The sequence below is a fragment of the Strix aluco genome, chromosome 3, assembly GCF_031877795.1.
Source record: "Strix aluco isolate bStrAlu1 chromosome 3, bStrAlu1.hap1, whole genome shotgun sequence".
In the NCBI taxonomy this organism is placed as follows: Eukaryota; Metazoa; Chordata; class Aves; order Strigiformes; family Strigidae; genus Strix; species Strix aluco.
Genome location: NC_133933.1, coordinates 23,825,119 through 23,837,497, shown reverse-complemented (window position 1 = coordinate 23,837,497; position 12,379 = coordinate 23,825,119).

Sequence of the window (12,379 nt, the reverse complement as noted above, 5' to 3'; positions counted from 1 at the left end):
TCTGTGTTCTAACATACATATTGGCATTACCAAGGTCACTGCTACAGCCGATGTAGTTAGCACAGAGGATCACACACTTGGGAGCAACACACAGCTTCTAGGTACCTTGTTGCACACTAAACTCTCCAGGCACAAGAAATTTATGGGGAGAGAGCCTTAGAAACCAACTCAGCAAGAGGTTGTAGTGCAGAGGAAAGACTTAGGGCCTAGGCATCTGAGTGGCTGATGCACGGAAGCTCAGCATCTGCCTCTGGTCTTGCAGGAACAGTCTTCCCATGCACTGTGATATAGCAACAGGGTAGCGTGAAGAGGAGATGTTAGTCAGGGCTTACACTCCTGTTCTGCAGACAAGGCACAGGTGAGCCAGGCAATGTTTCTGGGGTCAGGTAAAGAGAGCAGGTGAGCTGCCTGCCTCAGCTATTAATGAACGATATCTACCCGCGTCAAAAGCGCCGGTGGGAATCATTAACGGGAAGGGATACAAATGGTGCCCAAGGTTGCACACATGCATTTCCTTCTGAAAGCCTGAAACACCTTTTCCTCACTGGCATCCCATTGCTACTAAAAGAATAACCTATTTGATGGCTGTGTATCAAGTAAGCCATCTTTCATAATTTCTCTCCCAGTGTGATATGGTTCATGCTCTTATTGACTCTTCCTCCCCTCATTTCCTTATCTTCTCTGTGCTAAATCTTTTCTGCTCATCTTCATCTGACAAAGGGGACTGCACACACCCAGCAAGCAGTGCCATACCCATTGGGCCTGCTGTTGCTAAGAGACTAAGTGAAGAGAGGGAGGGAGACCCTGCCCACACAATTTCCCCTACAGATCCCAATATTCCTCCTATTGCTACTCTCCATTCCTACTGAGATACCGTTGATGCAGCCTTGGTATCAACAGATCCATAGGGGTTTTATAGGATGTTTTCTCCCCCTGACCAGCGCTACCAAGAAAGTTCTGAAATACAAGAAGCACTACAGTAGACAACATGTTATTAGGGAATTAGCATTGGCAGCAGATGCAAACTACTCTTTTGTGAGGCACCACTAAGGCCAGAACAGGTAGGAGATCTTGCCACAGACTAGAAGGCACATGTAGACCAAGAGTGAGGTTCACAAAAATATCCTTGGAAAGCCAAGTTAAAGTGGGCCATTAGAGGTCCCAGCAACTGGCAGAGTGCTGGACTGGATGGATTCCTGCTCTACTGCAGGAAGGCCCTCCAAATCTTAATAATTATGATTTTATTTCAGTGTTCAAACTGCTTACCCTTTCTGTTCAGAAAGCAGGCGAGTTCACTCTGACAATATTTCTGGCAGAAGTCTTTCTCATGCCTATAGAAAGGCTAGCAAGCTCCAAATGATAACAAATCTATTGACATAGGAAAATATGAGGGAAGTTTTAAAAACTCTCCTGAAGTATTGTCATGTTGCTAGGCTGACAGAGTTATCAAATCAATTCTGTCCCTGACAGTAGTGACAGACTTTTGCAGAATCATAATAGCTCACAATTGTGAAGCCAGTTTGCTGCCTGTATCTTTCAGGCATACAGCCTGAAACTTGCTAGATTTTTATTTCATCATTAAATTACGGTCAGTGATGAATATGCGTAGAGAGAGTTCAACCAGAACCATGCAATATGTGAGTGGGTAATGTCATACCTTTGTATGTGCACAGAAATAGCTAGGCTGGAAAACTTTCCTGCTGAACAGAAGGCACGTGGACAACAGATTATGGAGACAGAGAGAAGATGATCTCAGTATCTCAAAAAAGAATAAAGATTAGGAATTGGCCAGCTAAGAGCTCCAGGACTGTGAATTCATTTTACAGAGTGAGTGGAGCCTGGGGTACAGCAGCAAACAACTTCAGAAGTACCCTTGAGAATTTTGTTAATTAACAAAAGGGAGCAAAGAGATTTGGGACCTGCCAGTCAGAACCTGGAATTTCTGTTCAGTCCTGGCAGGTTTAACTTTCCATTCGTGAGCAAGTCATCAAATGGGTCACCTTAAGAAAGGCACAACTAGATGGCACACTAGCCATCTAGTTGTGCCTTTGTCAACAAGGCTGTAAAGCCTTACCCACACTTGGATCACCTCTTTGCATAAGCATCTATAGAAAGTGATCAAATCTTCTGTTGACCTTCCCATGAAGGCCTGTTTTCTACTCTTAGATCATTTGAAAGTGATTTTAAGGATTTTTAGGATTAGATCCATCTGTCTTGGAAAGATAAAGGACTAACTCCATTGTGTTTCAGCTGGAATATTACCTGGCATCTACAGCTTAGTGCAAAGCTTACAATCGCAAGTATTCCCCTTTCATGGGCTAGAAGGCAATTTGGGATTAAAATCCCAGGCAGACTACCCAAGGCAAGTAGAAACCTATAATGAGAGACAAAGAAATCAGAAGTGCATGGGAAGCTGAAGACAAAGCAGCAAGTGGAGACTGACAGAACTATTGCACAAATGCTTCCTCTGATGAAGAAGAATTATAGATAGCTGGAGAACATGGCATGTTTGAGGGGCCAGCTCCTCAGAAGGGTAGAAGGGTAAATTATATACAGAAGAAGCAGACACTGATGAAACAATTTTTCTGCGCAATGTTTATAAGGAATGGGGAATATGGAGAAGATGCCAAGAACAGCCATACATTTTCGAGGGAAGAAAGCAGAAATACTGTCAGAAGTTGAGATCATGCCAAAAATAGTTATAAAATTTTTTAGAATGTCACAAGGCTGACAAAACATCAGGGCCAGATGGGATCTGTCTCAGAAAAATCAAGCAATTAACTAAAAAAAAAAAAAATACAGCAGTGTATGAATCAAAGGAGCGAGGTCCATCATGCTTCACCCTGCCAGTTTGACATGAGCAGCTGAGTGAAATAAGCTCTGCCTGGCCTCAGGATGTGCCACAGGAAGGTAAAACTCGGGAGGATCCAGCTTTTCTTGGAGAAAAGCTTCACACAATCCTTTTTGTGCAAGGGGGCCGTCTCAAGAGGCAACATGTACCTTTGGGGAACACTGCTGTCCACAGCACTTTCTGTTGGTAGTCAAGTAAGAGGAATGTGGACACTGTCTCTGGGACAAAAGCATTAAAAAATAGCCAGAGAGACCACAGGAGAAAAGGACCTGGTGGGCTGGAGAGGTGCTAGTGCATATTGAGGTTTATGAGGGATCCAAGAACCAGGAAGAAACCCACAGCTTGACTTCCACAGTGAGGGGGTGGATACAGAATGGAGGTGCTAATTAAGGACACATGAGAACCACTCAGGAAGTTATGACTTCATTAAAGATAATGACTAGATGGAGAATCATACTTAACAAATCTGTTGAGCATGGATTTTCCAGTTTAATTGGACATTAGAAATGCTCTTTTAAATGCAGCAAAATCTAATATAGAAGTCTGTTCAACAAGTAAGCACACAGGGACAAAAGTTCTCAAGTAACTAGAGTAAGGGTTTCATAAGAGAGAATAGACACTTTGGATGTGTACTGGTCTTGCAGATAAAGTACTAGGATGCTTAGGGTGAGGTCATGGGATTGAATCTCCCAGTCTCTGGTGACATGACTGGGCAGTTCCCTACAGCCACGTCATTAATAAGTATTCCAGCTGGCTCAGCCAGCGTTCCTATAGAGCCCTGGAGAATCATATGCTGGAGTGAGATTTTTGCCAGCTATTCATGACACAGAGCCCTGTGCATGTTTCCTCAGTGTAGACTCTTAGGCCTACTTTAGCACAGAAAATCACTTTGGGATGAAGAGAACCACCGACAACTACACTCTCTCTGAAAAAAAAAAGTTCAGATTAAATTAGGCAGTTTTATTCAAAGGTGGAAAACTGCAGGCTGCCCTTTCCCTCAGACTTTGAAAACCAAAAGAAGCTATGCTGTTTTCTCTCCCTGAGCTCACCATAGTCCTCTACCCAGAATCTATCTACCTGCTACCGCTCTTTGCCTGGGAAATTCAGAAATGTAATAATCTCTGCTGTAAACGCCCCTTTCAGGGCTCAGAGAATACTTCCTGCCTAGCCCCCATTGCACTCAACTCATCTCTCTAAATTAATGCACCAGGTATACCCTTCCTGTGGGCAAGAATAACTCACAAGGAGATCAGCAAATGCAATATTAATCCCATTCTAGATTAAAAGGAATTTAAGTAGGTGTTTCTCTATGCCAAGGAATAAGTTAAAGTAATCTTCCAGCTCCAGGAGGAGAGACAGAAAAGAAGTGGATGGATCTCAGGAAGAAAACAAATATATCTTAGGAAGCAGTGGTTTAAACTGATAGCGCACCTATAGCTCAAGAACTCTTTTACAGTTAGATGAATTGCTAAAACAAATGAGGAACCAGCCTCCCTCCCACAGTCCTTCCTTGAGACCACTTACAACAGGACGTTCAGTCCCTCTGCATGCTGCTAGTATCAGCTTCCATTGCCTGAGAAGCAGCTTCTGTCATTATTGCCTTCCTGATTATGACAATCTTCATTTTTCCACTCCCAACTCTTGCCAACATTAGTTGGGTGCATTATGCTTCAAGCAAAGCTTTGCAATTTCTTCTTTTGCTGAACAAGCTTAAAAATACCATTTTTCTCCTATTTTAATTTCTAATAGCTATGGAACATCGCTACAGTTTGTAGCACTCTGTTGCATGTCAATGTAGTATTCACAAAATGAACGAGTACAGTCTCAGAAAATTAAGTTCCCTACTTGCTCATAAGAGAGAGAAAGACTTGGCAGCATCAGAGAATGTTCACGTTGCAATAAGTACTTGACAGTGCATAGATAAAACCTCTCCCTCTTGAAAGGGTTCCTCAGGCAAAACCCTTCGTCTGTTCTCAGCAAGTCTGGTTGAAACTGTTAAACTCCTGTGAGGATATCTACGCTTAGGAACAGACCAGAGACCTGCTGCTGTCCCACAAAGCGCTGGACAAAAGCCTTCAACGTGGACCAGAGCCCAGGCAGCCATGTTTAAGAGAATATAAAACTTTTTGTACTCCACGCATGAAACTCCCCATCCCATTGGAAATCCTGAGCTAACCAGAAGCGCTTACGGCTTACACCTGTTCAGATGTGACCTATGTCACAGTAGCTGCTGATTTCCATCCAGCCGAGACCTACAAAGCTATATGCAACAGTAGCAGAGAAACAAGGACTGAATAGCTCATACTTCTGGACTTCTAACTCATTTCTAAAATTGGTCCCTCCAGGTAAGGGGTAGAACAGTATGAGAAAAGCATGCTTTTCCACTGTTCTTGTGTTGGTAAATAGAGGATTTCATTCCTCACAGCTGTCAAATAGATGGGTACCTTTCTCCAGGATCAAAATTTATGTATGCTGGCAAATCAGCCTCTGTCGGCATCATGATTCAAGCAAATCTCAAGAAAGGGGAGCAGCATATGTTGTTCTATTTCACAGCTTTCTGAAGAGGCTGTCTTACAATACATAACATTTAATCTTGTCTGAACCAGCTTTTATTGAGAAATAAAAAGTATTATATAAGTGGCAAAAAATTTGATCTGAGGAGTAATTTCATTTAAGGCAGAGCATGACGGCTTTGCAGTAGTTTACCTGATAGACTGATTTTGTTCTCAAGTCACAGATCATAATTTGACTCCCTCAGACATAGTCTGAAAGAAGCAATCTGTACACTAAAGGCTCTTGTCTCATCTCACACTCATACTAGAAAATATGTCCAAGAACAGTGACCTTGAGGGGGTCAATCCAAGTGCACAAAGAAGGGAATCTGGTCTGTCCAAACATTGCTTTAAGTTGTAACTCAGATATCCTAAACCCACTAAAATCTGCACGGTAATAGTAGCATTCCCACTTACCTTTCAGGACTGCTTAATCTTTCAGGCACCTAAATTTAGAGGTGTTTCACTACACAGACACAGTATTTCCTTATTACGTAATTTTAGTTGCTTGTTGCTACTCATTAGTGCTCCTCTATGGAGACTGGTATCTCTCTCCCACCTGCAGTTCTGCTGTAGTTTATTTTAGTCTTCTGAACTCTGCCTAGGTCCCTCAGAGAAGCCATGATCAGAGCATGACTAATTTAATCTTACATGGTGAGAACAGCATTCAGATTTTAAATAATAGTCTCTGGCAGAATATACTTACCCAGGAAATTGAACACACAGATACTTGGTTCTACTTTGTGTGAAATGTACTAAACCGTTAAATGTTTGTCCTCCAAAAAGGGAGCAGCAGAAACAGATGAAGATACCTAATATTTCCTACTGGTTCCTCCCAGTCTTAACCAGAGAAATAGACGCTCAACTTAAGCAAACTTGATCATTCCTGGAAGATGTGAGGCTCTGCCTCTCCACTGACTGCAGTAGGGAACTTACATGGCTGTTAGGTAAACTGGACTGATTTGGGTAAAGCCCCTTAAATGCAATGGACCGGACTTGTGGCAGTTCTAAACTGCTGTAGATGGACCAGAATATGGCAAAAGAAATTACAAAAATGTGCCTGTCTGTTCTAAGTCCTCCTGCAAACTATCGCACTGCAAGGAGGATAAAAGTTGTTGAAGGGGAGAAAGAACAGGGTCTCATCCTGGCAGACAGCCAGAACCTGGCAGTGTTTGAGTAAGGCTGGTACTGGAAGCTATGACACAAAGCAGAAGGAGAAAAATGGATCATCATGTGGAGACACTGGGACTGGTTGGGCAAGGAGATTGTGACCAGTGGGAAAGAGGGAAAAAAGGAGACTGTATTTGTGAGGTGTAGGAATGGGCCTGGAAAACACAAATGGTTTAAAACAGCAAGCCATGGGCATTTCCAAGCACTGATCTACTGAACCATGCTGTAAGACGACTGAATAATCCAGGATACTAAATGTCACAAGAGTTAGCTCCTAGAAACTTTGTCCTGCCCACAGTTTCAAAAAGTGAATTCCCAGGAGCACCATATAATGCCTGTGATCAATACTTAGTTCATGCTGGAGAGAAGACTGCTCAAATAAAGAACAGGATGGAAGCGTACAGGAACGCTAGGTGAATAACAAAGTGGTCTGTGCTATGTTGCAAGGTAGAAAGTTTCACAGAATCACAGAATCATCTAGGTTGGAAAGGACCTTGAAGATCATCTAGTCCAGAGAAAGGGGCCATAAAAGGGGGAAATGAGATGACACTAGGAGAAAGAAGAGAAAGGAACTTTTCAACAGTTAATCTCCATAAGCTCAAATGGGGACAGAGACATTCAAGACTTAAAAAATAATCAGCGGCAAAGCAAATAGCCAGTGCCACAAGATCACCACATGTGACACTGGTGGCTGCTGGTGTAACAGTAGAAATCTACAGCCTCCCTGATGTTTTCCATAAGTACATTTGTTTCAGTGACAGAAATGAAATGAGAAAAAATACAGATAATGTGAAATTAATAGAGCAGGGGCCAAACGAAGTCACTCCTTTTCTTCCCTACAGTTTCTGAGCGATGTTTGGAGGTGAATTAAGATCTACCTCTAAATTTTGTCATTCAGGTCCATTCCCACCAAAAGACACGACAGGGAAAAGAAAGACAAAGACCATTATTTCAGTGGCAGAGAATTATCAACAGGATATGATTCAGAGCAAAGGACTTCCATTTGACAAGCAGTTGGTGTTAGTGGACCAGTAGGGTAGAAATAGATTCTAGTCAGGTTGCTTTCTTTATCTTACATGATGCAGCTGTCTGACACTACTGCAGGTTAATATCTTTGTTAACCTGTAACAGTCACAAGTAAATTCTAGAATGAATCTCTGAACTTCTAGGGATTGTGCTAGAGGTGCTGCCATACCATTTAGACAGATGCAGACTGACAATAAACCTAAGTCATACTAGTCTAAGACAGCAACAAGCAACTGAACCAGAGACAGACCCAAACCTAAAGCTGGGATGCAGTCATCAAGGGACCGAACTCCAGATTTCTGTTCATATCTCACATTTCTTAGAAAACCTGGAATGTGAGAAGACTGAGACTAGAGAATTTAAAGTACAAACCCTGAGCTAGCTGCTCTAGCTTAAGGTCACCTCTCTTCTCAAAATCCAAGACAACTGACATTTAACTTGCTGCTAGAATGCATTTTCCATAACAAGACACTGATAGACAAGTCTGACGTGCTTATGTGGGAGAAGCCCTCGTGGCTGGCACCGGACTTCAAAAGTGAAACACAGTAGAGAAGAACCATGTGCCTTTCAGCATCATTGCTTATTTAATGGGTGCTGTTATGCTTGGGCTCCTTACACGGCGAATTGCAGCCATTGTGACTGGGGTATCCACTCTACCTTCAGGGCAAGAGTGCATGACTCAGAATGGGGGTCGGGGAGACAAATTTGTGCTTGCAGAATTGCTTTGGGCCACCCCAGTATGTCTACTACTATTGCCCTTCCTCTTTCCTCACCTGCCTTGTCATGTTATGATAGGGACAGATTTTCCCAACTATCTGTTTCCAGTTTCTATATTGGGAGGATTTACTTACTGTAGATCTTCTCTCTCTGAGCTATACAGTTCACATTGGGCAAGGTTAGGGGATGTTACAGAGCTTGGCACAGACACGCGAGGTCGATGTACAACAGTCCAAAACTGTTTGGAGGAAGAACAACTGCACGGAGACTATGATCTGGGAAGAAAGGAAATCAGCTACGTGCATTAAAACATGAGGACTGTCAGTGATAAGATGCTCATGCTTCCTAGAAATGACTGCTATTGGTTGTGCACAGGCCGTAATGATGAAGCCTGGAAAGGAAGGAAGGAGCTAGGGGAACAGATTTGTGCTGGTATCCAAAGCATTTCTTGGTGATCTTGGTATCATCACATACTCTCAAGACATCACAGCACACAGCTGCAAATGCCACCATTAAAAGTCTTAGGCTAATAGAAATTTATGGAAAGAATAAGATTTCCTGTTATTTTGACAAACTCATGTAACAGAAGATGGATTAATAAACAAGAGGCTACTATTGCTCCCACTGGAATTGGTGCCAGCTGGGCACAAAGAATCCACTTCAGCTTTTTTTTTTTTAATGTCCCTTTAAAGTCTGTAACAAAAGTAGTCAGGAGTCTTGTGTGCGCAGGATATACCCATGCACTAGGACAGCAATAAGCATAGTTCTCATTTGAAGAGCCCACTGAGTCAAACCCAGCCACATATAACTGTCTGACATCTGTCAGATGGAAAAAGTTTATGAGGTCTCAGTGCCATGACAGTCCCATCAGAACAGTCTACATGGGCCACAAGTGGTACTGAATGAATAAACCGTTCATCTGCACAGAGGTACGTTTGTCTCTGTGAAGAAACAGGGCTCCCCAGCCCTGTTGTCAGCTGATACAATGGATTTGTTAACGACACTGTCACATCTGTGATCCAATAACTCTAACCTCCTGCACGTGAATGGAATTAATTGATCTCTTCTGTTAGGAGAAAGCTGGACTCCATGAACCAGACTCTGCTTTCAGTTAGAGTATGTGGAGCAGCACTGGATTTACAGTGGTGTACTGGAGCGCAGGCTGCAGGGCTCCTCCTGCGCCCAGGGGAGCAGCAGTTCTGCTTGACTCCTTACTGTCTTTGTTAATAACACTTCTAATTTGATTTGTGCTTGTGTTTATTTTTGTATCTCTCTTAACATGCTCAGGAGCGGGGTGTATTTCAAAGCGATGGACCCCTGGTTACTGTAGGTATGTCACTGGTATTCAGTTTGCAGGTTTTCTCCCTTTCAAAGTCAGAGGCAAACTGTAGCGTGCCCAGTCCTCAGAACACGGTAACAAAGAAGCACCATCCTTTCCTGTTGTAGGGTCTCTAATTCTCCGTTGACTGCATAACAACAACTTAAACACTAGTGCAAGCAGGGAAAGAAGAAAAAGTTATTCTACAACAGCAGGGCAAACTCATACAACCAGCTAATCTTGAACTTCCCCTTGGCCTGAGGGCACTTCCCTTACCCTTTAGTGTATTAACTAGAAATGCCCATACCTGCAAAATGTTTGAGATACACCTTGTTTATACACTGTGGAAACCCAACAAAGGGATAATCTCCCATTATAAAATCTCATATCGCAGCTCCTCAAAAGTCAGCTTGTGACCGTAACATAAATGCCTTCCCGTGCTCCCAGCTAGATTAGCCTTCTCTGGGAATTTGGTGGCCATGAGCCACATGTTGGACTCCTCCAGGCCTGACTCATATAAAACTCTCAGGATACCGATCAAAGCTCCAGCATATACTTCCCGCAGCAATGTCCACATGCAGTATAACCAACCACAAAGGCAGTAAGACCACCAGCTTCTGTCAGTCAGAAGGTCCATCTTAAGTCTTGACAGCACTGACACATGGCTGTTTCACAAACAGGCTCTCTCTCCATGCTTGCTAATCAAGGACCTGGCAACTATAGGTACTCTTTTCAAGACTAGAGGAAATCAGAGGCCAGACTTCTTTGGTTTGAAGAGCTACAACAGCGTAGAAGGCCCACCCATCTGCAGGAGGTCCTGCAGTCTTCTTGCCACCTGGGTCAACTGCAATGCCTACTCTCTTACCTTAATCTCCTGGATGTTTGGTATCTCAATTTAAGACCAGTAAATGCCCGCCCTTGAGGCACAGCTGCAAAGCTTGTCTTCAGTTCTACAGTGCTTACCTCCTGCAGCACTATGGAGAGAAGGCTGGAGAAGGCTTGGGAAGGATGCATGTGTGTCAATACAGTTCTGCAGTCTGAAACACCACTGTGCATTCAGGTTTGTTTTGTTTTTGACCATTTTTTGTCTCAGCTAAAGACAAATAACGTTAGGTGTATTGGTTCTGTGAGCTGTTCTTATGCTGAGAAGTGAAATGAATATTTCAAAGATCAGATTTTAAGAAATCTTAGTATTCTTAATACTCACAAATATTACTACTTTTTATAAGTGATAACCTTATTTTCCTCAAAAAAATTCAGTGCTGGGTCACATTTTTTTACCTAGGTCCCGGCATACTTTTTCATTAACTACTTCACTTAAGCTCTCCAGCACATAGATTCTTGTCTCCTGAGTAATGGTGAAGCATGCAGCACACGGGTGCTCAGCACGAGACGGTTTGCATGGTTATCACGCACCACTGGAGGAGCACGGAACAATCACAGCAGACTAATGTTGCCACCAATTCACTTGTTTAGAGAAGCTTGGAAATGTCACAACTTGTTACACGATGGTATCTTTAATACACTCGGAGCCAGTCATAACTTTTGCCTTAGGCGCCTGAGAACTTCCATGAACGCCGGCAGCGCAGAATTAATGATGCAGTTCAGTCTAGAAGTGGCTGCATTTTAATAGCGGGTAGAGTAAGCCTTACATATTGCCAACTAATCTTGAAGTAGTAAATTAATTAACTCACATTTGTCAAATGCTTTGAGATCTTCCAAGGAAATGTTTCATAAAAGCACAACCTGTTATTAAGTATTTCTGACAAAATATTGTTTTAATTAATCTTAGTCTTTGATTTTCTATTTGGGCTATTCTCACCATGGCCTTTTGCTTGCTTTAAGTGTAGGTAATGTGGGCTCGCCCACACACGATTTCCAGAACCTTTATCAGTTCCTCATCTGGTTGAGTCTAGAGAATTATATCACTACAAGTTATTGATAGTGTTCCAGCTGTGGATTCTGCTTAGTACAGGCTCTAGTTAGTCAATATTCATGCCATAAAGATTTCTCATCTGACTGTAATTTGATCAACCAGCAGGGAAAGATAGAATTCATGTCTATCATGGAAAGATTCATCAGATCTTTCCAAGAGGAAGGTGCAGCCCTCCAACAGCTTTATGTCGAGGGGATATGATAGGCTGTCATGAACTATTTTGATGGAAATAGATGTCACCCTAAAAAAAAAATTAGCCAAGCCAGGTTGGGTAATATGGTCCAGAAACATGTCTAAACTGTGTTTAATCAAAAAGAAGTCAGAAGATATTTTAGATGAAAGGCACTCGGAAGATAAGCAAAGAAAACCTGTTGTTAAAAATAAGAGATTTTACATGGGATGTCTATGTTTTTACGGTTCAGGACCCAGCTATTAGAAAAATTTTAAAACATATAATCTAGGAACAGGATTCTGCATCCGTGTCATTTAGCTCACCTAACTTTTTCGTTGTACTAATTTGTACTGAAATCGATTCAGCTGTTGAATCCTGCATTTGCCAGGTGCCATTCCAGTGGCACACATAAAGTACTTCACGATTCTGTGTTGGGGTCTAGACCCCTAGCAGGAATTCCTCGGCAAAATTACAGCTTTGAAATGCACAACGGGACCAGGCTACCCTCTCTCTCTCATGCAAAAATCCTGTACGTGTGTCACACTTACATTTTATATGAGGATTAACGCCTTTAATATTTTTCCTGTTTTCTCTGCTGAACCCTATCTGCAATGACCAGCCCCGTCATCCTTTCTGA